This window comes from Lissotriton helveticus, chromosome 8 (assembly GCF_964261635.1).
Source record: "Lissotriton helveticus chromosome 8, aLisHel1.1, whole genome shotgun sequence".
In the NCBI taxonomy this organism is placed as follows: domain Eukaryota; kingdom Metazoa; phylum Chordata; class Amphibia; order Caudata; family Salamandridae; genus Lissotriton; species Lissotriton helveticus.
The window spans coordinates 1,236,079,551-1,236,104,593 of NC_136069.1; positions in this window are offsets into that span (position 1 = coordinate 1,236,079,551).

Genomic DNA, 25,043 nt, shown 5'->3' on the forward strand with positions numbered 1-25,043 from the left:
TGGTGTATGTTGCACCATTTTACTATGGACTTATAAGTAAAATAAATGTGCCAATCAGGTATAGGCCAATTTTACCATGTTTTAGGGAGAGAGCACAAGAGAGTACTGAGTTTAAGGCCAAAATAACGAAATTCTAAAAATAGGAGGGGTGAAGGCAAAAGGTTTGGAGATGACTCTGTAGAGATGACCAGGTCTAACATTACCCATTCCCAAACCCAAAGGAAATGTGAATATGGAAAACACCTCTATATTTGATTTACAAATTAATATTTTTGCCAAAGTAGTGACACTTAGGCAATGACCTATTATTAAGTATGTAATTGTTTTCTAACGTTCCTTCATGCAAAGATGTAATACACTTGAGTACACTCAGTGAATCAAAAAAATATTTATTTGGCTAAAACTATCCATATGAGTCAATATATACAAAAATCACAAATAATGCAAACATAAAAATAAGAGTTATTTAAAATTTATAGAGATCATTTAAAAACAATAGATTCGAGATAATCTTGCATTTAAGTCAGAACTGTAGAAAAACCTGCTTATAGCATTAAGAGAAGATCTACATTCATCGTGCTTTTTGAGCAAATGAATACAACGGAGCATGACATGACATACCCGAGGGCAATCTAATTGCTGTAAATAGATAAACGCTTGTTTATATTGTCTGATGTTTAATTTTCGAATTATTGGAACAAAAAATGCTTCTGAGGTGTAAAGAGAACTAACCAGCATAAAATGGACGGTACTTTGCTTTGACACAGTATCACAGGGGCTCCTGGGAAGTGATGGAAACCAAGATCTCTGTGGCGGGAATACCAGTGGGAAATGAATGCTGTTAAAACAAAAAACAGGTGAGGGGAAATCTGTGCTGAACATTACTTGTGACAGCCAAATACAGTGAGGGGGCAGAAGACTGGTTTAGTGCAAACAGAGGCTTCTACCCTGAAAATGTCTGTGCCTCGTCCACTCGAATTTTAGAATAAAAGTTAAGGCAAATGCTTTTGATCAACCCCCAGATGCATCAAGCACCCACTCTGCGAATTCTAAATAGCGAAAAATACCGAATCGCTATCTAGAATTCGCAGAATGGGATGCATCATCAAAATCGCTAATCAAGTGCGATTCGCAATCGCCCGCAATTGCCGTATGCGAATTACCCAAAATAGCTTTTAAATCGCAGAATCGGCTGTTTCCCAACCCCAAATTGCGATTTCCCAAATACCGAAAGTGCAAATAGCGATCTCGCAGATTGCGAGATCGCAAAAACGGGAATTCTCATTTTGAGCACAATGATGACATCACAACCAGGAAGTAGGCAGCTCCATGATTAATTTGGAACACAGAGCTGGATAAAGGAGGAGGCACAGCACAGAGCTCCAGGAGACACACCCTGCAGTCCCAAGACAGGACACACATTGTTACCACAATGTCCCAGGATGCAGCAGGATCCAGTGAAACTGGCAGGAAGTGGAAAATCAAGTTCTCCGAACAAGAGCTGGAGTACTTGATAGAGGGAGTCAGCAGGGACCATGACAAGCTTTTCAGAAAGCTTTCCAGGAAGGTGCCCGAGGATGACAAAAGGCGCATCTGGCTGTGCATCAGGGCAAAGGTCAACGTCGTTGGAGTGACACAGCGGTCAATCGATGACCTCAAGAAGAGGTGATACGACCTCAGAGACTGTGCCAAGGAGCGCATTGCGGAGAGGCTGGTGGAAAGACTGGCCATGGGAGGGGGAGACTCCACAGTTCCCGTAAACACACCACTGGAGGACTTGGTGGAGGACACCATCAACCCTGCAGCCTGCGTGGGGGTCACTCAGCTGGACACCTCCCGTGCCACACACCAATCACAAGGTACGAGCCATGCAACTGCGACCCCGTCCCCTAACAATGCCCATGCCCCCAGAGCAAGCCATATTGGTAACCCCAGTAATGCAGTCCCTGCCCATCCCAAACACCCAATTGCATTGTGGGACCTGTAGTGTGACAATGTGCCCTGATAGCCACACACAGCCTGAACAGTCAAGTGAAACATACCCCTAAAGTCAGTCAGGGAATGCAAACCTGCATTCATGTTGCTACAACCCAGGTGCCTGAATCATATCATTAATCATGCACTCATTCACATCACAGGTGCTGCAGATGCTGAGACCTCAGATAGCGAGGCACTCCATATCGTGGAGACTCCAGATGAGACGGAGGGAGAGAGCCAAACAGCACCAGCACCTGGACCATCACATGCACCTGCACCAGTACCTGGACAAGCACCTTCCCAAACGCACAGGGCCACCCCTGCAGCCATAGGAGGAGTTTAACCACCCCAAGCGTCACGCATGGCAGTGGATCAGACCCCACCACCACCCAGGAGGCAGACACGCCGCACAGCCACTGTGCGGTCCCAGGCAAGTGGCCGGTTGAGGCAGCAGCGCTCTGAGGCCACACAACCAGACATGTAGCAACAGGCACAAAATCTAGAGCTAGGAATTGAAGCCCAGATGCTTGCTGTGCGCTGCAAGCAGGCACAGCACATGGCAGCTATGCAGCTGCAGCTGTACAAAACTGCACGCAATATCAACCAACTGACTGAAAGTGTGCAGGAGCTAACCGCTGCTGTGAAGGAGAACAACCAACTGATGGTGGCGCAGCAGGACATCACCCGCCGACGCCTCAGCCAGCTGCTGACCCGGCTATCTGCCTATACCCGGTCGAACCACCTCATTGGGAACGCCACTTCACAGTTGTCACGCAGGTCACTGGCCATGCAGCTACAAATGGTACAATGCTGCCAAGATGTAGCAAGGGCCCTGGAGCAGGTCACCACCGCTGTTGAGAATCAACAGGTGTGCGGCCATGGCCATGCAAGGGGGGGGTGATGATGCCAGTGAGGGCACATCGAGCCTGAGCAGCCTGTCTATGCCGGTGCTACCTGAAAGGCGCCGCAGTTCCAGGCACAGCGCTGCACCACGGCCGGACACTCCCAACGTGGAGTTGGAGAGGCGACAGGGTGCGTCCGGCAGGAGGCGCCAGTGACTGACTAAACATTACCGGCAGTGCCATGGTGATGTAACCACGCACGCCTGCTCTGGATACAAGAGCCTGTATGACTCAATACATTTGTAATTTTTTTTATGATTTAAAGCACATCTAGAGCTAGTTGACCATAAAATGAGAATTTATTTTGAACACAAATCTTCCTCATGTCATTAATTCATGGGGCATGCATGAGTGCAGTGTTGTGTGAGGAGTATGGGTGCACTAGAAATAGTTCAGTGTGATGTTGTTGCGGCGCCTGTGTCCTTCTGCTGGATTCTCCCCGCGTGCATGATGCACATGTGCAGGTGGCAGGCTGTCCCCCTCCGACTCACTACTAGACACCTCCACAGGTATCCTCCGCTTGGTGGCAATATTGTGGAGTATGGCACACACGGCCACGATGCGGCAGCAGACCTCAGGCTGGTATTTGAGGGGCCATCCAGTCTTGTGGAGGATGCGGAATCGACTCTTTAACATGCCAAATATCCGCTCAATAACATTTCTTGTGTGTATGTGCGCAGCATTGTAACGCCGTTCCTGTGTTGTAGCAGGCTTGTGGTATGGGGTGAGAAGGTATTCACGGACGCCGTAGGCGCTGTCACCTGAAGGATAGGAGCAGAGGGTCAGTGCCTGTTATGCACAGCAACATGGTCTTGACATACTGTATGTGGGCATGTGTACTTACCTAGGAGGTGTCCTTCGCCAAATTCACCCCTGGCCAAGCGGGTGTGTATGCCGCTGTGACGGAAGATGAACGAATCATGCGTGCTCCCCGGGTATTGGGCTACAATGTCTGTGATGATGGTCTTCGCTTTGCAGACCATCTGGATGTTGAGTGAGTGGTATGACTTGCGGTTCCGGTACATGTATTCGGTCTCAGCGGGTGGACAGATGTGAATGTGGGTGCAGTCAATGCAGTCAATTACATGGGGGAAATGGACGGTGTGATAGAAGTCCAGTTTAGTTTGCGTTACATCCTGTTGGGTTGTTGGGAAGGTGATGTAGTGGTGGATCCGGCTCAGCATGGCGTCCAGGAAACTCTGTAGGCAGCGTGACAGGGTACTCTGTGATATACCCCCTGCATATGCGACTATCCCCTGGAAGCTTCCGGAGGCCAGGAGGTGCAGGCAGCACAGGACCTGGACATGGGTGGGCACGGCATTGGTCCTCCGTGTTGGGTGCTGCATCAGGGGGTCAAGGTCTCTGATGAGCTTCTTTTTCATTGCCCCATTGAGCCTGTATTTTGAGTAGATCTCCTCTTCAGTCTGTCCCAGGAGTGTAATCCGCAGCCGGAAGATGCGCTCCTGGATCTTGCGTCGGTTCTGGGCTGCAGCCTGAAGCCTCAGCCGCCTTGCCACGATGTAGAGACCTGGCATTGTGACTTTCCTCATGCTCCTACTGAGTCTCCTTAAGTGTGTTTGGTTTAGCCTTCACCTGTTTCTTGTTTGTAATTTTTTTTTGTTTTTCCAATTGGACTTCATGGATACCACCTGGTTTAGCTTCTCCTTAAATTGCGACTCGTTTTTTGTGAATTTGGGTATTTTTGCAAGTTGCGATTTATGATGAATTTGATTTGTGAATTCGCAATATATTTGCGATTTTGCAATATATTTGCGGATTCGCAATATATTTCGCAGAAATTGTGGGAAATAGCTGTTAAGGAATCGCAATGTGGGTTGACAAATGGTTTTGCGATTCTTTGTTTTGCGAATTTGCTATTTGCTGCTTTTGTAATTGATGAATTGCGGGAGCGGAAATTGCAATCGCAATCGCTGTTTCGCAGCTATTGCGATCGCTATTTTGCTTGATGAATCTATGCCCAAGTCACTTAACTTAATGCGAAAGTACTACACCTTGGCAAACAGCTCAGTAACTCCTAGTGTTGTATATATTTGTTTAACGTAAGCTAATCATGGAATTGCAGACATGTTATAAAAGGCCACACAGTCCAGGATAATTGATCTTCTGGGTTCCTCCGCTTCCTCAACCACAATTTAAAAGGGACTGAATTTATTGTGGTCCTCCACATATACAATGCTAACCTCAGAGTGACATATAAAAGTGAGAGAAGAAAAAGTGGCTTTCCACCCTTTGCAGTATTTGCTGTGTTAAATACAAAATAAAAATGGCCTATCTGATGAGCTCTAAATATAGAAAAACACATGTCAGGGGTGGCTTTTATCAATTTCTGGTTGGTTTCAATGGTATTTTATCAATCTAAAGTTGCAATACCATGCCTGGAGTGGAAAAAGGCTTTTGCCATTTTTCAGCTTGACGTGGACGGTACTTGCTAATCCTATGCTTAAAGACTTTTCTGTAAAAATGGCAAAAGGCTATGTCACTTTTTAACTTGGCATGGATAGCACTGTGCTAATCCCATGCTTTAAAACTCTGCTAGAAAAACATACATTTGAGGTGAGCAGACTCACAGTTTTGATGGTGTTGCAAGGGGCTCCACATAAAGGAGAGTTTCCTGTTTCCTTTTTTGCATAATTGTTGCGACACTCTAAGCCTGAAAGGATATTGTGGGTATTGTCTTGCAATATATATAAATATTGGATTTATGGAGAAAGAAATGTTTGTATTACATTGCTTGTCATTTTATATGTTACAGAAGAAATACTCTTATCTATACAAAGCATATGTTGCTGCACAGATACTGCCTATTTATTAAGGTATATCATTATCCAGTTATACTCACTAATGTGGCAGAGAGATTTGAAATACAATCATCATGTAAATGGTGTGCAATGGTGATGATTCAATTGACATGATGTTATCTGGGGTCTAAGTCTGTCCTCTATACAATGGTAATTACAACTCACCCTCACACATAGTGCCTACTGAATCCACCCATTCCTTCTGTCATTATGTTTTTTCCAAGTATGCTTGTCTCCCCATTCACTCTTACCAATGTGACCATTCTACCCATAGAGACAGATGTTCAGCTCTTGCGACATGGTCCTTCAGCACCCTCCCCCAAGTCTCTTGTTCACAAATCTGTAAGCGTTCCCACTGGGAGGCACCATGCTTCTGTATCTGCGCCTCTGTATGATAAACGTGATTTGGCTGCCATGACAATGGCCATGTAAGTTAATTCAGGATATGGATAGGGGAAACAACCTTTACAACACGACTTAAGCACATGTGCTGTTTCCCCGCAAGCTGAACCACGCTTGCCTTAACCACACATATGTATGGTTAAGGCAGTCGGTATTCTAGCTGTCTGAACAAATGGGCAGGGAGAGAAATCAGAAGGATCACCGCCATTAGAAGGACGGGGACGTGGCTTGGTAAATCATACTGGGGTAGGTTTTAGGCGTGGGGGCTGATTTTAGGGCTCAGGGTAGGGCTCTGGGGTCGAGTAGCTTTTAGGGCAGACATCCGGATTTTAGGTCTCAGGGTGGGGGTGGTCCAGTTTTCAGGCCTGAGGGCCAGGTTTTAGGACTCAGGGTAGGGGTGTTGGGGTCAGAGTAGTTTTATGGGACTAGAGGACTGGCTTTTAGGGCTCAGGCTAGGGGTTTGGGGTAGTTAATGGGGCTGGGCAGGGGTAGATTGCAATGTATTTTAGGGCTCAGGTCAGGAGGGCTGGGTGGAATCTTTAACACACATATAGCTTTACCAATCATGCCTTTACAACGAAATTCGTTTTAAAGGCATCCGTGGTACAGGTAACCGTGGTAAGGATGCGGTCATAATAAAGGCTGAGTGGTTAAGGCATGCGTGATTTAAGCATGCATGGTTGTGTCATAGAACCTATGGATAGCAACTGCCCAGTGGGTGCTTTGCACCTCAAGAGAGGTGGGTGCAGGAAAGCTTGGTTCTGGCAGACCTGCTGGTGCGACAAACTAGAGAAATGCTCAGGAATCTCACTACTTTCAGAAATCACACAACCTCTCAAAGATGTACCTTGGCTTGTATGGTGCCAACAAATTGTAACCAAAATATCACCTGACAGAAATATTGAAGTAAGCTTGTCTCTTCAAGTTTTCTTTCCTTTCCAGCTGCTGCCACCTTCATGACCCTTGACTACAGGGGTAGAAGTACAAAAGGGCACACCAGGGGTAGCAGCTGCTTTCTCTAGCTACCCATCTCTGGTGTCCATACCTCAGAGCTGCCTGTTTGTTTGAAAAATTGATTATATTTTTCTGTTAATACACAGGTTTCAAATTGTCAAATGAAGGTAGCCAAGCAGCTGCGGCCCGTGCAGGTAAGAGCGTTGGGGGGACGGGGCTGGGAAGTGGGGGGGATTTCGACACACAACGACGTGGGGAAATGAACTATTTATTTAATTTTCCCTCTTGGCAGTTGCGGCCCGTGGAGGGAGTTACGGTGGGGCAGGGAGGCGGGGAGGGGGAGGGTCAGGGTAGAGGGTGCTAAAAACTGACATATGGATAATAGCAGGTAAGTACACAATTTGATTAATAAAACGAAATTCGTAGCGCGCACAGCATTGCATTTTGCGATGCAGTGCGCGCTACGAAATTCGTTTTATTAATTAAATTGTGTACTTACCTGCAATTATCCATATGCCGGTTTTTAGCACCCTCCACCCTGCCCCTCCCCCTCCCCGCCTCCCTGCCCCACCATAACTCCCTCCAAGGGCCGCGGCTGCCTCTTGGTCGTCTGTCGAGTCTCCCCCCCAACTCCGCCCCACCGCCTCACCACTCTTACCTGCATGGGCCGCTGCTGTAGCAAAGACACTCTCAAATATAAGCTCAAATATTGGCCATTTGAGGGTTTCCTTTTAAAATTGTAACAGCTTATAAGTGTGCAAGTATTTTCCTGTAACCCAACTTCAAATGACTAGCACTGGTATCTCAGATACAATGCAGAACAACCGCATAAACTGCCGCCAATCTGCTTTGCATAAAGTCACAGTAATACCATTTATTTAAAGAGACAGAAAAAAAATCCCTGCCCTGCAACATCTCGAATATTTTATGGGGAAATAGTGTGTGTGGAGATTTCCAAAAGGACTGGGGTGTAGTCCTTTTTATTATCCTTTGTGCAACCTCTAAATAACTGTTTACGCGTGCATTGAGCAATAGGGAGAAAAAAAACAGAAACTCTCTTTAAAAACCCTGTTGCGTGCCGCAAGCCGGCTGTGATTCACAAACAAGCAGAACATTTGGCTCCCTTTATCCCCTTTGTTGCCTGTCTCGAGCTTTTCAATCTGACTCGGTTCATTTGAAAGGGTTAAAGATGCAGCAGCCTAAACTGGCAAGACATTGAGCCTGTATTTTTTCTTGCTCCGCGTGAGCCGGACTTCTCGTGCTCCTGGCCCCGTCTTTTAGAGGAAATCTTCTAATTACCACTTCCCAAAAAATGACAGCTTTCACCACTAGGTTTCTGTCCTTGGACATTAGCAATTGAATAGAGAGCCTTCTTACTGTATATAATTTTAATCTTTCATGCTTAAGTCAGCCAGATGGCTTATAATGAGGAGCTCGGTTTCTAGGGGGAAAAAACACAAAAAGTCTCGATCAGAGGATTTGTCAAATGATGCAAGAGAAAAATGGGAGAGAAGATTTTTCATCCCACAAAATAGGGAGCAAATTAATTGCCATCATAGTTTGGCACCCCCTTTTAACTTATTTACCATTCCTGCCAAATGAGTAGGTGAATTGAATAGATATCTAAAACGGCCTTGAAATTTCCCAGAATGGAGATTTGTTTGTAAAATATTGAACAGTTAAGTAGAGTTGGCAGATTCTTGCTTGTAATTTATGTAGCTCTCACGGTTTTCTCAATGCTGGCCCCGCAGGCAGATGCACAACCCTTTCATTTATTTAAGCCATAAGTGTTCCATTCCCTAAAGAAACAGAAGCATGCTGCAGCTTCATTAATCATCACGTATTATTGTTTGCTTAAGTCGTTTATTTATTGCATTTTTATATTAAGTTAGTCATAAATTAAGTAATATAAAGGCATCCGCGTTTTGCCTTTAATCAGTCGCTGTTAAATCGTTAATTGGAGCCTGATTCGCAAATATTGGTTTATTACTCTGATTTACGCTTGGCTTACTTCTGACTTACTTCTTGATTTCAGGAGTACAATACTAACGGGCGGATTTACCTACTTTACTTCGTCAGTGTGAGGGAGTAAATGACTCCGTCACCCTTACAGAGTACCTGTCCTCTGAATCAAGAGGTGTCTGCCAGCCCAGAAAACATCTCTTACATTGACAGGAACCACCATCTCGGCGGTTCCTGTGAATGTATTAAAAGTTTGACGGACTGGTCCATCAACATGACAATACTTTAGGTTGCTTTTTATCATTTTCAGTTGCAGTATCCTAAGGTGATATTTTGTTTTTGGAAATAAAAAAAGACTAATGACCCTCCCTCACCATGGGGTTGTCTCCATTTTCTGGGGATAACTTTTTTGCAGTTGTCACTCCCCTTACCGCAAGGTTTTATAAGGCGGTGAGGGACAATGAAAACTGGCCAATTGACAGCCCACTCTGAATCAGGTGAGCGGTCAAATGGCTAAACCGGCAACGGCCCTTCTCCGTCAGGCTGTCGGAAGTGTATGTCAGCAGTGGAGATGGAGTAGTCTTCGTCTCTGACATACTGAAGTTCAGCCCGACTATTAATGAGTCAAGTGCAACCGTGGCCGGTAGTGGGAGTACCTGCTGGGCGTTGACGTGGGGGATAGTAATGTATGGATTCCGGACTTTAAAAGGTAAGTAAACATAAAAATAAATAAAATGAATTTCGTTGCACACACTGCATCACCAAATGCGACGCAGTTTGTGCAACGAAATTCGTTTTATTTATTTTTATGTTTGCTTACCTTTTAAAGTCCATAATCCATACATTACTACCCCCCACCCTGCCCCTCCCCATCCCCACGTCACCGCCCGGCCGGTACTCCCACTACCGGCCACGGCTGGTCAAGTGGAACTTTAGTTTGGTGGAGACGGTACTATGTTGCGATGGAGTGCCCCTTCCACCAAACTTTAAATCAGGGCCCAAGTCGAAACAAAATGTAAGTGAATCAGGCTCAGCATGTTTTTAAGAGATAACACATAAAGTGGAAAGGTGTGGGTAATGGACAAAGAGATTGTGCACTGTGACGAAATGCATATGTGTAACTCACATAAAAGTTTAGATAAGTCGGGGCAGGCACTTTACAATAACATGAGATTACTAGTCCTTTAGCGAAAATAATTTTTTAAGGAAATAAAATGAAATGTAATGAGGAATGCAGAATAGAGGTTAGGTTACATGCATATTTCATTTGAAGTGAATATGAATGCTTCCTTAATAAAAAAACGCTTTCACATAATAATTTAAGTGGTTGAGAACTGTATCTTGTTCTGTCTGCACTCATTAGGGAGGCAGTCTATTCTTATTACCCTTGTCCATTACTTTCTTATTAAGTACAACGTTAGGAACCGAACATGGACGATGTTTAACGGGGTCCAAAGTATGCGTCCAAACAACTTGAAAACAAATTAATACTTAGTTCCCCAGGGTAGACCGAAGGAAGGTGGTGTAAAGGGATGGAGGAGGGACAGAGGAAGGGAACAAGGTGTTCCCTTGTTGGAACTAGGGGACCTCACACACCCAGGAACCTAGGTGTCATGCTTCATCATTGGTCTCCTGCTCCTCGTCAGACTGGCGCTGCAATGTCTGACGGGCGTCGTAGGCGCTCTTTGATGGAGATCTTCTGTTCCAGCCAATTTTTGCGTGCATGTGAGGGGTCTGGTGTAAGTGTAGTCGGGAGGGATAGGTGAGGTTTAAAAAGAGGTGAGTCAGTCCACAATTAACTTTATTTGGGGTGGCTGGCTCCCTTATTAAAAGGGGTGAGAGGGGAGGAAGGAACTGTTTAAACTACAGTAAACTTGCTCAACCCTCTAGGAAGGTCAACATGTTTCATGCCTGTGTGGCAATTCTTCAGGACCTCAAGTTTTGGGTACTACACAGTGAAAAAATGAGCAATAAAGAAAAAGCAAATTATAAATACAACCTCATTGGGTCAATCATGGAGCAAGCCAGCAGGTCTTGCTCTAGAGGGGAACCCTAAGAACAACCTTAGTGGACCCCGCAGACTGTTCCCGTGGGGCAGTTCGTATGGTGAAACACCTGATGCGACGAAAAGCCTGGGCGGAAACCTACCCACACCACGAAGCGCTCCTGCCGGTAGCGCGGAACAGCTGGTCATTACTTTCTTATCCCAAGTTTAGCTAATGTCTATATCAAAGAAATGGATCTTGCAGCTTTCCTTCTAGCCACAGGGGTGTATTTGTTGTATACTGTGAACTGGTTCTATCTGGGTGGCACTATCGTCTGGTAGGTAAGTGTGCTTAGTTATTGTCTGCTTGTGACTGAAGTGGAATAGAGTGGGTTGCTCAGTTTTTCTGGTCCCTTGAGTTTTTCCCTTCACTAGCAGTAGTGGTGACTGAGATCTGGAGGTAGCTTTAGAGCGAAAAGGGAGTTTTTGGGGTGGACAAAGAAAAACATTTAGAATAAGGTGGGCAGATTTTTGGGGAGTGGAAAATTAAACAATTTAGGGATGTTCAACTTGGCCTAGGACGCTCAGATCTTAACCAGATTTTCCGTATAACCCATGGCTATGGAAATGGTTATTTTTTAATGAAGAAATCCTATTGGGTTTCCAGATTTCTGAAACGTCAAAATTGTAACAGCCAGATCATCTGTACATAAATGTATCCCATGTACATATTCTAAAAACATGTCATGACTTTTGCTGACCAGGACCTATAATGGGCATGCCTAAGGTAGATAGCAGTGAAGGTTAGAGTTAAAGATAGTATACAGTGAGGGAACATAACTCCATATGGGGTTAAGATCAGCCAGAAGACGATTCTTGGTTTATAAATTAATTTAATGACAATGTTATGTTGTGTTAAGTGCACGTACACCATAAGGTTTAATGGCGCTAGAAAATGATCCAATTGCTTTCAGTGCTTTATAAATATATCACTCCATGGCTATTTGTAGTATTCTCATGTTATGCTGTAATATTCCCTTTCACCTTGTCCGTAGCTGCTCAGCCTGTGTGAGTGTTCCATGTAGAATGTTGGCATGAGTGACATGAGTGGAATGTTTTGTTGCCTGGTGTGTGAGTGTTGTCAGTTGGAAGATGGGCTGAGCAGGTAGCTGGCTGCTTCTGGTGGGGCTAGCTGTAACTTCTACTTTTGGACTTAATAAATCACATCAAACTCAACTGGCTACGTCTTCTATGTCTCCTGAACACATGGGGTCAGCCCACTGCATTTCGGCGACGATCTTGATGGGATTTATCCTTTCTCAACGTGCCAACTACAAGGAGGTAAGCCAAAGCTTTTGGGCCTATGAAGTAAGGAATTTTAAACAAGTAACAAGAAAACTCAAGATAAAGAAACTGCTCAAGCATACCTTGCAGCCCCACCATTGTCCACTACATCGGACAGCCCCAGCCCAGGTGTACTGTGCTCTGATGCTGCTTCTTTCATCTCCTGGATATGTGTTACTAAAGCAGACTACATCTTGTTGGACATTTTACTCTTCATGAAACGTCCTTAGTTCCTCAAGAAGCCAGGTAACCTGTTGCTGCATATGTGTTACTTTCTACCTTATCACATTTAATGGAGCCATATGGGATAAATCTTCATGCACTACTTCAGGCTCAAGGGAAATGCCGGTGGCATTACAATCTGCATTACATTTTTTTTCAGGGTCTTCTTGTTTTTATGCCGGGCACATAGACATTTTCTTTGACTTTGGAGTTGGGCCTGACAGTGCCTCTGTGTTCGTGTAGGTTCAGAATGAAGCCTACCTGTACGTGCTACACAATGCTTGCGGAACCTTTCACAAATCTTTACACTTTAATGTGGGTTACCTGGCCATTTACGTGGGAGGTTCCGGGAATTTTTGTGAATATTCACAGGTTTTTATTTTGCATTGGAGAGGCATATTTACTTTTGACAGTTCAACCGCTGCGTTGCGGTTTAAACAGATGTGTGTGGAGTTATCTTTGAGCATGCTCTCACCTTCTGCCTTTCTGGAAATTTTCGTCTGTGACGTGCCTGAGTGCCCGCCAGTCCAGTCTTCTTCACGAAGATTCTGGTTTGTGCTGCATCGTGGGGTGCACGTACCCGCCGTGATCCACTCTATGCTGGTGTCCTCAGCATACTGCCATCTTTAGGTTGGACCAGGAAACGGAAATGGGCCTCGGCTCATAACCAGTCAGGCTAAACCAGATAAACTATAAATACCAATACGTGTGCCAGGACTGATGGTTTCTTTAGGGTAAGCAATTTGATAATGGTCTTCATGAATAAAACATAAACACCTGCTTCAACATTTGCATCATTTAATGATGTAGCTCAATCTTTTTCTATTATCACAATTTTTTGAAGAAAAAATATATTTGCTGTGTGAGAAAACACTTTAAACAATCAATACTATATACAGATATATACAAAATATACAACACATTAAACAAGTGAACAAATTGCACTTACACCACATCCATACCTCTTGCAAACTTTACATTCAAACTGCACAATTATCCCTAGGAGCACCACAGAACAATTGAAGAAAAATTAAGATATAACAAAAAAACTATTTCAATAATGAGAATTAATTACACCACCAATGTTTGTAATAATTTTACAATTTGCAACTGTCAATTAATTTCAATCAACAAAGATCACTTCTTGGTGCAGGTGACCTGGGACTAGGTCGACGCGTTTCGAACCCTGAAATTGGTGGGGTTCTCATCAGGACCATTAAGACTCTTAAGTCTTCTACAATCAGTCCCATGCGTGGTATAGCTGTGTTGGGATCCCTGTGTAAAGTGATCAGGGTTTCCACTGTTCTGGTTCTCACACAATGTCCTAGCAATGCCATGGACTATTCTTTGGAATCCATGCCTTTCATTCCTTTTTCAAGGTTGCCTGGGGTCACTTCTTTACACACGGAGTCGAGCGAGCATGCGGTACATGTCCTCTAATTTCGTGGGCAATGCTGGAAATGAGTAGTCCAGTGTCCCAATGCATTTCAGGACTAGGGTCCCTTCATCAGGGGAATGACGTTACTCAAATTCTTCGGAAACTTAAGCTCGAAAACCACATACTAGCGGGTCGTCATTCCCCTGATGAAGAGACCCTAGTCCCGAAATGCATTGGGATCTTGGTATTATGAACTGTTTTCGGTGGTGAACAACGAGCTGAATGTCTGTTGAACATTACCCAAGTCTATATGAAATACAATATATGAACTTTGGATTAAAAAACATTTAGATGAACAATTTTTGTCTTTTGAACTTGATGATAAGGAAACTTTGAACATCGAGGTCTTTATCCTCCGCAGGAGCACCCACAGGATTTTGTGTAGGAATCCCCTACACTCTCCTGGCACTAGTCTTAACTTCAAGTCCCTCACCTGCCAGAAGGGACAATATCCTGAGGTGCCCAAAAAAGTCTGAACTTTTGGTTTTAGGATTACCTGTCTTGAACCCGCTTTAAAATATTAAGGTGTGCTACACCACCACAAGTTTTTTGAAGCTTGTACTGTACCATGGGATAGAACTTGCTTGGCAGGTAGTCCAGGAGTACCAGAGTATCTGATAAAATATGGATAAAAAGTAAGGAGAAGAAAATGCAGGCTGTGTGGGTATTGGGTGCCACCCACGGCCAAAGGCGGAAGGGCTTGACCAGGAGGGGGCTGGCTGTCTGGGGCAGGGTTGGGCTCAAGGTGTGGCCAGAGGCCAGGCCCTACTGCCAACCCCGTTGTTCACAGCCTATGGCTGTATGCAGTGGGGGGGGTTGGTCAACACCTTGCTGTGCACTGCTATCAACCGTGGGCAGAAAGGCTGATTGGTTATGAATCGGTTTGAGACGGGGCATGTCTGAAGGCGCACCAGTGGAATTGGATGCAAATTGTGCAATGGAGCTCAATATATGCTCAAGTTTTAATATGATAAAAAAGTTTAATGATAAAAGCAAAGGTTAAAGTGCCATTATAGTTAGGCATGATAATAAAATTTTAGCTTACATTGAAAACCCCGGAAATTCACTGGAAAGCACGTAGGTTAAAGTGGCAGTACAGTTAGGTGATGAAATAACAAATGGTTAAGAAACAAAAAACCTCTGGATTATAGTTTACTGAGCTAACTATATCTTATGCCGTTGCAATGCACCACTTATGACATCACATAGTGCATCACTCATGCCATGCTAAAGTAAAACAAATAAGGATGTGAATTTGGGTTGAGTGTTTGTGCAGGGAAGGGTGCAGGGTCTTTCAAATGCCAGTTCATAATGGGGGTGCAAGAGGAGTTTAGCCATTCTGCTATACTTAGCTTAATGACATCCTTTTGATTTTATAATCATTATACTTCATACATGCAGTTGAACATTTATTAATCCAGCCGCAATGGGAAACATTCTGCACAGTAATAATCAGGCTGAATCAATTACCCTGAACTAGGCAAATACATATAAAAGGCAAAATGTATATGTATATCAAAAACGTTATATGTGGTCATGCAAAATGCAAAATCAACATAATATTTTGTGATTAGTGATTCAAATAACTGCAATATTGTTACAAAATACAGCACTAGTGTTCATAATAGCAACAAAGTAATCATAGAAAAATTAAAGTCAATCTCTAAAACAATATATGAACAAGGGGGGTTGACCCATATAAGTCACTGGGACCTGGGTTAGATAGATACTGAGCGGAGAGGGTCCCAGTGTATTTGAGGAAATGATTACATACACTTTATCAATGGAATTACTCAACAACAGATGATTTTATCCACACAGTTTAATTCACAGTGGGATAAAGTATATTTGATATACATCATTTCAAAAACAATCAACTGTATTATCGTCATACAGTGCCCCGAGGAGGGAAAGGGAGCGTGATGGTGAGGAGATAGTGCAGTGGTGAGATTAAGTGACAGTAAAATCAATCTTTAAAGCACTTATTTATGCTATCAAAAAAGTAGCAACAACTTGCATGCCGCATAGTATTATTAATCAAAGAAAGGCAAACGACAAGGAGTACAGTGTATATACAATTTCTGGCGTGACGTTGCCACAGTAAAAACAAACAGTCGACGTTTCGACCCTCTAGTGGTTGCAGGATCGGTTAACCTTGCTGTGGGGTCTTCATCAGGACCATAGGGGAAGGGGCAAAGGACCAAAAGGTCCGCGTGTCGTGGAGGACAGGTCGGGCCGATGATTCAGTTAGACTCCAGTAGCGTGTTGCTGTATCGAATATTCTCGTAGGGATGAACGGTCAGATCAATCGACGGTTCATGGCATCTGGCTCTTTACGGGATCGAGGTGAGTTCGGTCCGAGTGACTCGCAAAAATCCGAGCGCGGGTTGCGATGTTCACAGCTGTGAACATCGCAACCCGCAAAAATCCGAGCGCGGGTTGCGATGTTCACAGCTGTGAACATCGCAACCCGCGCTCGGATTTTTGCGAGTCACTCGGACCGAACTCACCTCGATCCCGTAAAGAGCCAGATGCCATGAACCGTCGATTGATCTGACCGTTCATCCCTACGAGAATATTCGATACAGCAACACGCTACTGGAGTCTAACTGAATCATCGGCCCGACCTGTCCTCCACGACACGCGGACCTTTTGGTCCTTTGCCCCTTCCCCTATGGTCCTGATGAAGACCCCACAGCAAGGTTAACCGATCCTGCAACCACTAGAGGGTCGAAACGTCGACTGTTTGTTTTTACTGTGGCAACGTCACGCCAGAAATTGTATATACACTGTACTCCTTGTCGTTTGCCTTTCTTTGATTAATAATACTATGCGGCATGCAAGTTGTTGCTACTTTTTTGATAGCATAAATAAGTGCTTTAAAGATTGATTTTACTGTCACTTAATCTCACCACTGCACTATCTCCTCACCATCACGCTCCCTTTCCCTCCTCGGGGCACTGTATGACGATAATACAGTTGATTGTTTTTGAAATGATGTATATCAAATATACTTTATCCCACTGTGAATTAAACTGTGTGGATAAAATCATCTGTTGTTGAGTAATTCCATTGATAAAGTGTATGTAATCATTTCCTCAAATACACTGGAATCTCTAAAACAAACACACTTTTAAAGCAAATCACCATAGAACTAATTACAATGTTTATTGATGTAAATTTCAACAGATGGCCAGCAAGTAAGGTGAAAGAATAAGAAAATTAAGAACTAAATATATATCGAATATTCTTACTTCTTATGGTGCCGAAATAGAAGGACAGTAAAAAAAAATATTAGACATAACATATGTTTTGTTTGCTTCATATTCTTTGGAAGAGGCCATAGAACTTTTTTTATCAAGTTAATCATATAAGTCTTCTGCAATTTCCCCACCCATATGAATTCCCTTAGGGCACCATGTATCTATTTCAATGCTGTTACGTGACTCAAGTTTATTAAACATGAATTGTCAGTTGCACCCTCTTGGATGTACTTGAGTGTGATTTATACCCAAATAACTGAGTAGCTCACAATTACTATTGTGTCACTCTCAGCAATGTCTTGCAACTGAATACGTTTGGTCCTTCCTAATTGCCCTACGATGTTCAAAGATACTTTTTTAAATTGACAAAATGATATACTGACTACTAGGCCTGGGCAGTCAACTCTGCTCCGCTCGAGGAATTTGCAGAGTTTTTCCCGCTCTGTGCCCCACTTAGAGAGCAGAGTTTCGAAAAGCTCCACGGAGTGGCGTGGAGCATCATTTTTCCTCTCTAGCGGCTCGTTGGCGTTAAGTTGGTAAGCGCGAACAAGGAAACTCCAACGCTAGACTACCACCAAGATCTCTCTACGCTGGCGGTCGTGGCAGGTTACTACTGCTCGCTTTGAGAAACCTGCTGCTCGCGTTCAGGAAGCTGAGTAGAACATCTACTTGAGCAGCAGAAAGAAGCTGCGCCCTCTTGCTCTGCATGTGGTGCTGTTCGAGATGATTTTACAGCAGGGGACAAGCACCCGGTGCTAAAAACCAACACAAGCAGCACGACTTCCCTAACTCCCCCACCTGCGAAATACCATGGAGTGGAACTCTCCAAACTTCGCCCGGGCCAATTGAATAAATGCGACTTTTTTTCTTGGACACTCCAGGCTATAAGGCACAAATGGGAGTGACTATGTAAAAAAAACTATTGATTTGTTTCGGAACCTTTGTGTTTGGAACAATGTATGTTGCTACAACTCTGCTATTTCCGTGAAACCTTTTGGGAGTTTTCATACTGGTCATCGGTATTTTCTTACATAAATCGATTCTCACGAATTAATCTTCTAGTGAGCATGCTCTCCTAAAGCCTATCCTGCTTTCTCGGAAATTCTCAGTAGGCATTATACTCCACGTTTTTTTGTTCCTCTAACATAATCTGATAAAGTGATTGAGCAGTAAAAGTGGTAATGATCCTAAGCTGCTCATCCAATTCATGTGCAGTTTTTGGGGTAATCAAAAATCTGTTTTAATTTGTCTTTCTTCTTTCTGCCCAACTGAACACATGTTTAGGACAACCTCTCTGAATCTAACCCTGTGCTTTTTCAAAACTTGCATCAGCACTACAATTTCTGCATGCTTTTAGGGGCCCGCCGTCCGAGATACTCCAATTTAGGTTTGTAGGTTGATACCAAAGGGAATGTAGAAAGATTGTGCCTTACTACATGACTTTTGCAACATAAGAGTAGTTGTACAGCACAATGAATATGAGGAAAGTACATTTTACTTCCTCACAGACTGTATGTGAAAATTACTACCCACAGCGAAACAGCTAATAGTCAGGAGGTGTCATCAATGTTAATTTACCTTGCGGAATAAAGTTCTGTGAGAGTTATGGTTTGCTGGTTGTTGTTTGAGTAATGGATTGTACTCCGAACCATAACTTGCGGTAATTAGTGCTTTTTCAGTTTTGATTCGTAACCATAACTGCTCTTTTTGGTGAATTTCTCTGGGATTTTAAGCATCTATTGAGGTGTTTTAACCAACGTTAACTATCACTTCACTTTAACCTTTGTTTCTCTGTGAATGTTTGGGTCTTTTTACAACACCCAAGTGTTCTCTGCACAGAATCCTCCATGGACGGCCATCCCTCGCAACACACAGCCTTCGCTGTGTGCAGGGGTTGGGGAGTTGGCCGCAGGGCTTGACCTCCAGCCAAGCTATGAACCCCATCCTCTGTGGGTACCCAATGCCCCAGAGCATGGCCTTAGTTGGTGAGCTGGGGCGCTAGGCCAGAGAGTCTGGTTCCAGCCAGGCCTTACACCCATCACTTCACAGGTGGGCAACCATCACTGAGCATGGCTGTTGGCCATATGCAGCTGGTTTGGCTGCCGAGCCTGGCCACTGGCCAGCCCATGCATCCAACTCATTGTGGCTAGACAACACCAGTGTATGGCCCTTTCCTGGTCCTGCTCCTCACTCTCCGTGAACAGATGGCCTTGTCTGCACATTGAACATCTGCCATATGCAATGGCAGTTGGCTGCACAGCCTAGTCCCCAGCAATCTCCTGTGTGAAATCTCCACAAGCGACCAATGCCCGCAATGCATGTACTTTAGCTGTACACAGCAGGGGGTTGTCGCAGACCGCAGCCTCTGTCCAGGCCCTATACCGGACACTGCAGGAGTGATAAACCCTACTGCCCATTTTGTGCAACAAGGTTTCCAGCAGGATCTGACTTCCATGCCTTCAGCAGTGTACAGAAGCACCCAAATCTCCGTTAGGTGGAATCACCACAGCTCATGTCCTTTGGCCGTGCACAATGCGGGGTGGCCCAGACCTTCCCCATAATCGTGTTGGGGATCGACACGTGATCCACAACTACATCTTAAACTCTAGACTTCAAATTAAGAATTTTGTGGCGTATAAGATGTTTGTGCTATTGTGACTACTGTTATTTTGTATTTTCACCAAGTGTCACTTTTAAGTCACTTGCCTATGGTAAGGAAATCTGCTGATTTCCAAATACCCCGTCACGTCCTGCTCACTTAATGTCTGTGTATTGTTTTGCTTTAAATATGTGTAAAGAAATTCCAAATACCGTCCAATTGGACACGAAAAGTCCCGATCCTGATTGAAGTATTGTGGTTATCTATAGTGATTCTCCTTGAAAGGGACCACTGTCCAGTAGCGGTCGGTGGTGAGAGTAGCTGCCGGGTGGTGACGTGAGGAGCAGCTGCGGCCGGTAGTGGGAGTACCGGCCTGGCGGTGACGTGGGGAAGGGGGTAGTAATGTATGGATTACGGACTTTAAAAGGTAAGTAAACATAAAAATAAATAAAACTAATTTCGTTGCACACACTGTGTCGCATTTGGTGATGCAGTGTGTGCAACGAAATTCGTTTTATTTATTTTTATGTTTACTTACCTTTTAAAGTCCGTAATCCATACATTACTACCCCCCACCCTGCCCTCCCCCTTCCCACGTCACCGCCCTGCCGGTACGCCCACTACCGGCCACGGCTGGTGAGGAGTGGGAGGGGGAGGGTGGGGGGTAGTAATCTATGGATTACGGAGGATTATAGGTAAGTAAACATATAAATAAAACAAATTTCGTTGCGTGCACTGCCTTGCATTTAGGGATGCAGTGCACGCAACGAAATTCGTTTTCTTTATTTATATGTTTACTTACCTGTAATCCTCTGTAATCCATAGATTACTACCCCCAACATGCCCCTCCCCTTCCCCACGTCACCGCCCGGCAGCTACTCCCACCACCGACCGCTACTGCCACTGTCTCTAATAATCAGCCTATGTAAACACAGCAGGAGATGCCTGTTAAACCACATTAAAGCCTGGGCTAAAAAAATAAAACACAGCAAGGTGACAGAGTTATAATTGAATAAAATATAGTAGGTTACATTTGAGAGATCAAAGGATTAACACAAAATGACTACATTATCAAACATCCTCTGCCTTAAAAAAAAAAACGTTTATGTACGAATAAGAAGAGAATACATCAACAAACGATCTCAAAATGATGGTGCTCAGTGCTCCAGCGATCACAAACCGATGTAAAAGCACAGTAACGCATATTTGTATGCAAAAACAGAGGTAGAAATTGGCTTGGGACTGTTCATACCTCACAATACAATAAAATGTTCACAGGAGACATTTTGATAAAGGCATAGCTAATAGCCCCTAATGTCGATAGTTTGATTCCTAGATGAACATCAATGTGAAGAAGTCCAATCACCAGGGCCTAAAGAAAAAACCCAAGAAATTGTCAGCAGAAAGAAAGAAAAAAGGAGAAATAAACAGCACAGAGAACATAGCAAAGCAAGGATGAATGGCAGAGGGGATTCACGTGCAAATATTGGTGTCAAATATGGGCTTTAACATCAAAATGTCAGCCACGAAAACACTCTGCAAAGTTTTATTGTTGTCAGGGCTACTCGGACGGTGTGGCATAGAGGACCAAATAATGTGGCAATGGTTTCTAAATTGTGTGCAAGTTATGAAACCCTTTCTCAGGCACTCTTATTTTCATCAATACAGATTCTGTGGCAAATAATGTGGCAAATGAGATAATCATAAACCTATAATTATGTAACAAACGCAGAAGTCACAGAATCACATAAAGGAACAGGCTCTCATTATTATCCATTAAAAAAATGTATTAATGAAAAGTAAATAAAAATAAACATTTTAATGCCAGTCAGTGTCTCACATACATGCACACACACACACACATTTTTTATATAGATAGATCGGTAGTTAGACACACACACACAAAAAAGCACACATTGCTGGATGTCTGTGATAGTGATAGCAAATTATATACTTGAACGAATAAGCCCTCTCTGCTAACATAATGGAAAGGTTAAGAATGAAGAGTCCTCAGACATTATTGATTTTTGGATCAAGCTAGCGAGAGATACATTATACATACAAACCATCATGCGCAGATGAACACCACTTTTATAGGGATCATGAATCACCGGGCTCAATAAAAACTGTCCAGAAGGTTAACCTTCATGAAATTATCTTGTATATTGCTTCTACGTGTGTATAAATCAATATATGTTTGAAATAAGGAAAGCTGCCGATCTGCCAATGAGGTCCCAAGAATGGATGCTTATTCGTCTCGTTTAATGTGCAGATCTTTGTTAATCATAAAGCTTCTAAATTGCAATAAATAATGCACGCACATTTCTAACTAGCGGAGCACAGTGTCTAGGACGAATGCGGCCAATGCCTTTTACAGGGACTTGCATTGGACAGCAGAGCTCAGCATCTGGGTTTGCAATGGGCGGGAAATATGACCTCCTCCTGCATGCAGGGTCCGAGGTCACCATGCCACAAAAACTTGTGAATGTGATATTAAGGGGGTTGGAGCATGCCACAGGCCTTTGGACGACTAACCTGTGCCGTAAACATCCTTTACCACGAAACTTTTACAACATGGTACCATTACCACGCAGGTTTTACAACGAAAGTCGTTACAACGACTTTCGCTGATGGCGCTCTAGGATAGGGAAAAGTTTAATTTACTATCCATCACCTTCCCTACTGTCCACGGGGACTGGATTTGGAATAGTAAATTAAACTATTCACCATCCAGCGCCCCCAACGCAAGTCGTTGTAACGACTTGCGTTGTAAAACCTGCGTTGTAATGGTACGCGTGGTAATACAACGCGTTGTACCGTCATACATCCACCTGTGCTCTCAGTTCTTGCAGGCTGGGCAGCAGAGTTAGCTGTCAGACATTCTTTGTGAATGGCGGCAGCTGTGTGACCATAGGAGTGGTTATAAAATATAATTGAATAACCTAGCGAGTTACATTATGGTTGAAAAGCTCCTTCATGCCCACTTCTCTTGCAACGCCCAGCGGTTTGCAATGTGCAATTTCAATTCGCAAGGCTGGTGATCGTTTCACCGATTGGTAAGAATCGATAAATGTGGACCCTTTAAATGGGCCTTCATCGAATTTTCAAAACTATTCCATTGGCCACCTCCAAATTTATTCGCCATGTTTGGTAAATATACATGAAGAGGTACAAAAGTGGATGATAATGGGCATAGTTTTGCGAATCGTGAGAGGGTGTGGCTTAACGGCCAGAGCGGCCAGGTTTGAGTCTGGTGGGAGGCTCAAAAATCCTGTGATTCTGGGCAAATCACTTACAGCCTGATTCATGTAGGTAAATTTCACTCGCAAAGGGCCAGATTCTGAGAATCTGGCCCTTGGCGAGTGCGATTTTTGCATTTGGTATTCATGATACCAAATGCAAAAATCGCTATGTAAGAATTCGCATATTTGCGTGGAATGGCATTTAAGGAATCTCTAATAGAGATTCCTCAAATGCTATTCATGACACAAAACAAAATAGCGATTTTGGACTTTTGGGGCCGCTATTTACCGACAGGTCAGACCTGTCGGTAAATAGCAAAAACTCAGAAAAATGCTTTTAAAAGCATTTTTCAAAGTTGCATGTAGCACACACACATGTCCTTTGGACATGTGTGTGCGCAACACCTGTCCAAAAGTGCATTTTAGGGGTGCTACAGGGCGTCCTTTGGACACCCCTGGCACCCTTAAAATCGCTATCTTAGTTGCGAGTAGCAAATTGCTACTCGCAAATCCCCATTCATTCCTATGGGCCTCTTGGCCCATAGGAATGAATGGGGAGTATTTGCGAGTAGCAAATTGCTACTCGCAAATAAAGAACATGTAGGAATCGCTATTTAAGTAGCAATTCCTACATGAATGCCGTTTTGCGTGTCCTCAATAGCGAATCGCTATGATTCGCTATTAGGGACACGCAAAACGGCATGTACAAGAATCAGGCTGTATATTTCCTCATACCTAAAAATAAATGTGTCGCATGTAACCCAACTGGTGCTCGTGTAAAGCACTCTGATACCTTCAGATCGAGTTTGCACTACCTAAAACTGCAACAACAACAAAAATGCCCAGCAAATGGGTGCCTTGGTGCTAAAAAAAGAAATAATAAGTTATTGTAATAACATAACCAGACATAGACCTACAAAAGAAAAGGAAGAGACTAGGCGGTTAGTAGCTGACTGTTGAAGCCGCAAGGCATTTGTTAAGAGCTCTACAGTGATGAATTATGTGAAAAGAGATGATTTTTGAGCAATTTATGTAATCTAATTAAACAGTTTTCTGACCTGCAATGGAGGAGAAATGCATTCTGGCCTGATAAGAACTAGTGCAAGCTGAGCCGTGGGGCACAATTGATGGGGAGGGAGAACTGAGGACCTAATAGGGAGCAGGGCAATTGTGGCCTCAAAAGAAATGGGAACAGTGGGAACTCAAAAGGGGCCCCTAGGTAGACCTGTTCAGGTTGTGAGGAAGCCACCTTGATCTGATGGTGGAGGGATCACAGGCAATTGATAATTGAAGTAGTCAGGGAGATGATGGGTGCGATTCACAAAAGTAATCTGAGACAAATTCGGTATTAACAAAAGGAATTTAGGAGTAGTAAAGTAAGGAAACCTAACTTTAATACTTCCAAATGCCTTTTATGAATACTGAAAGTCATAAAATTAGGATTTTGTCTCAGTTTAGGAGTAGTAAAGTTAGGAATCCTACTTTAAATACTCCTAAAAGCCTTTTATGAATAGCAAAAGTCATAAAGTTAGTATTTTGTCTCAGTTTAGGAGTAGTAGAATTAGGAATCCTAACTTTAATACTCCTAAAAGCATTTTATGAATACAGAAAGTCATAAAGTTAGGATTTTGTCTCAGTTTAGGAGTACTCAAGTAGGATTCCTAACTTTACTACTCCTAAATGCCTTTTGTTAATACCGAAATTCGTAAAGTTAGGATTTTGTACCAGATTACTTTTGTGAATCAGGCCCAATATGTAGGACACATTAGGTGCATATCAAATGCATGTCAAATGCATTCGATGAATTGTAAATGTGCCAGATTCTTGTCACAAATGTTAGGTACACATCAAATGTGAGTGTGTTTGTGAGCTGTAGATTCTATCTTGCACAAATCAGCAGTGGAGTGTGGCGGGGTTCCACAGATCTATGAATCC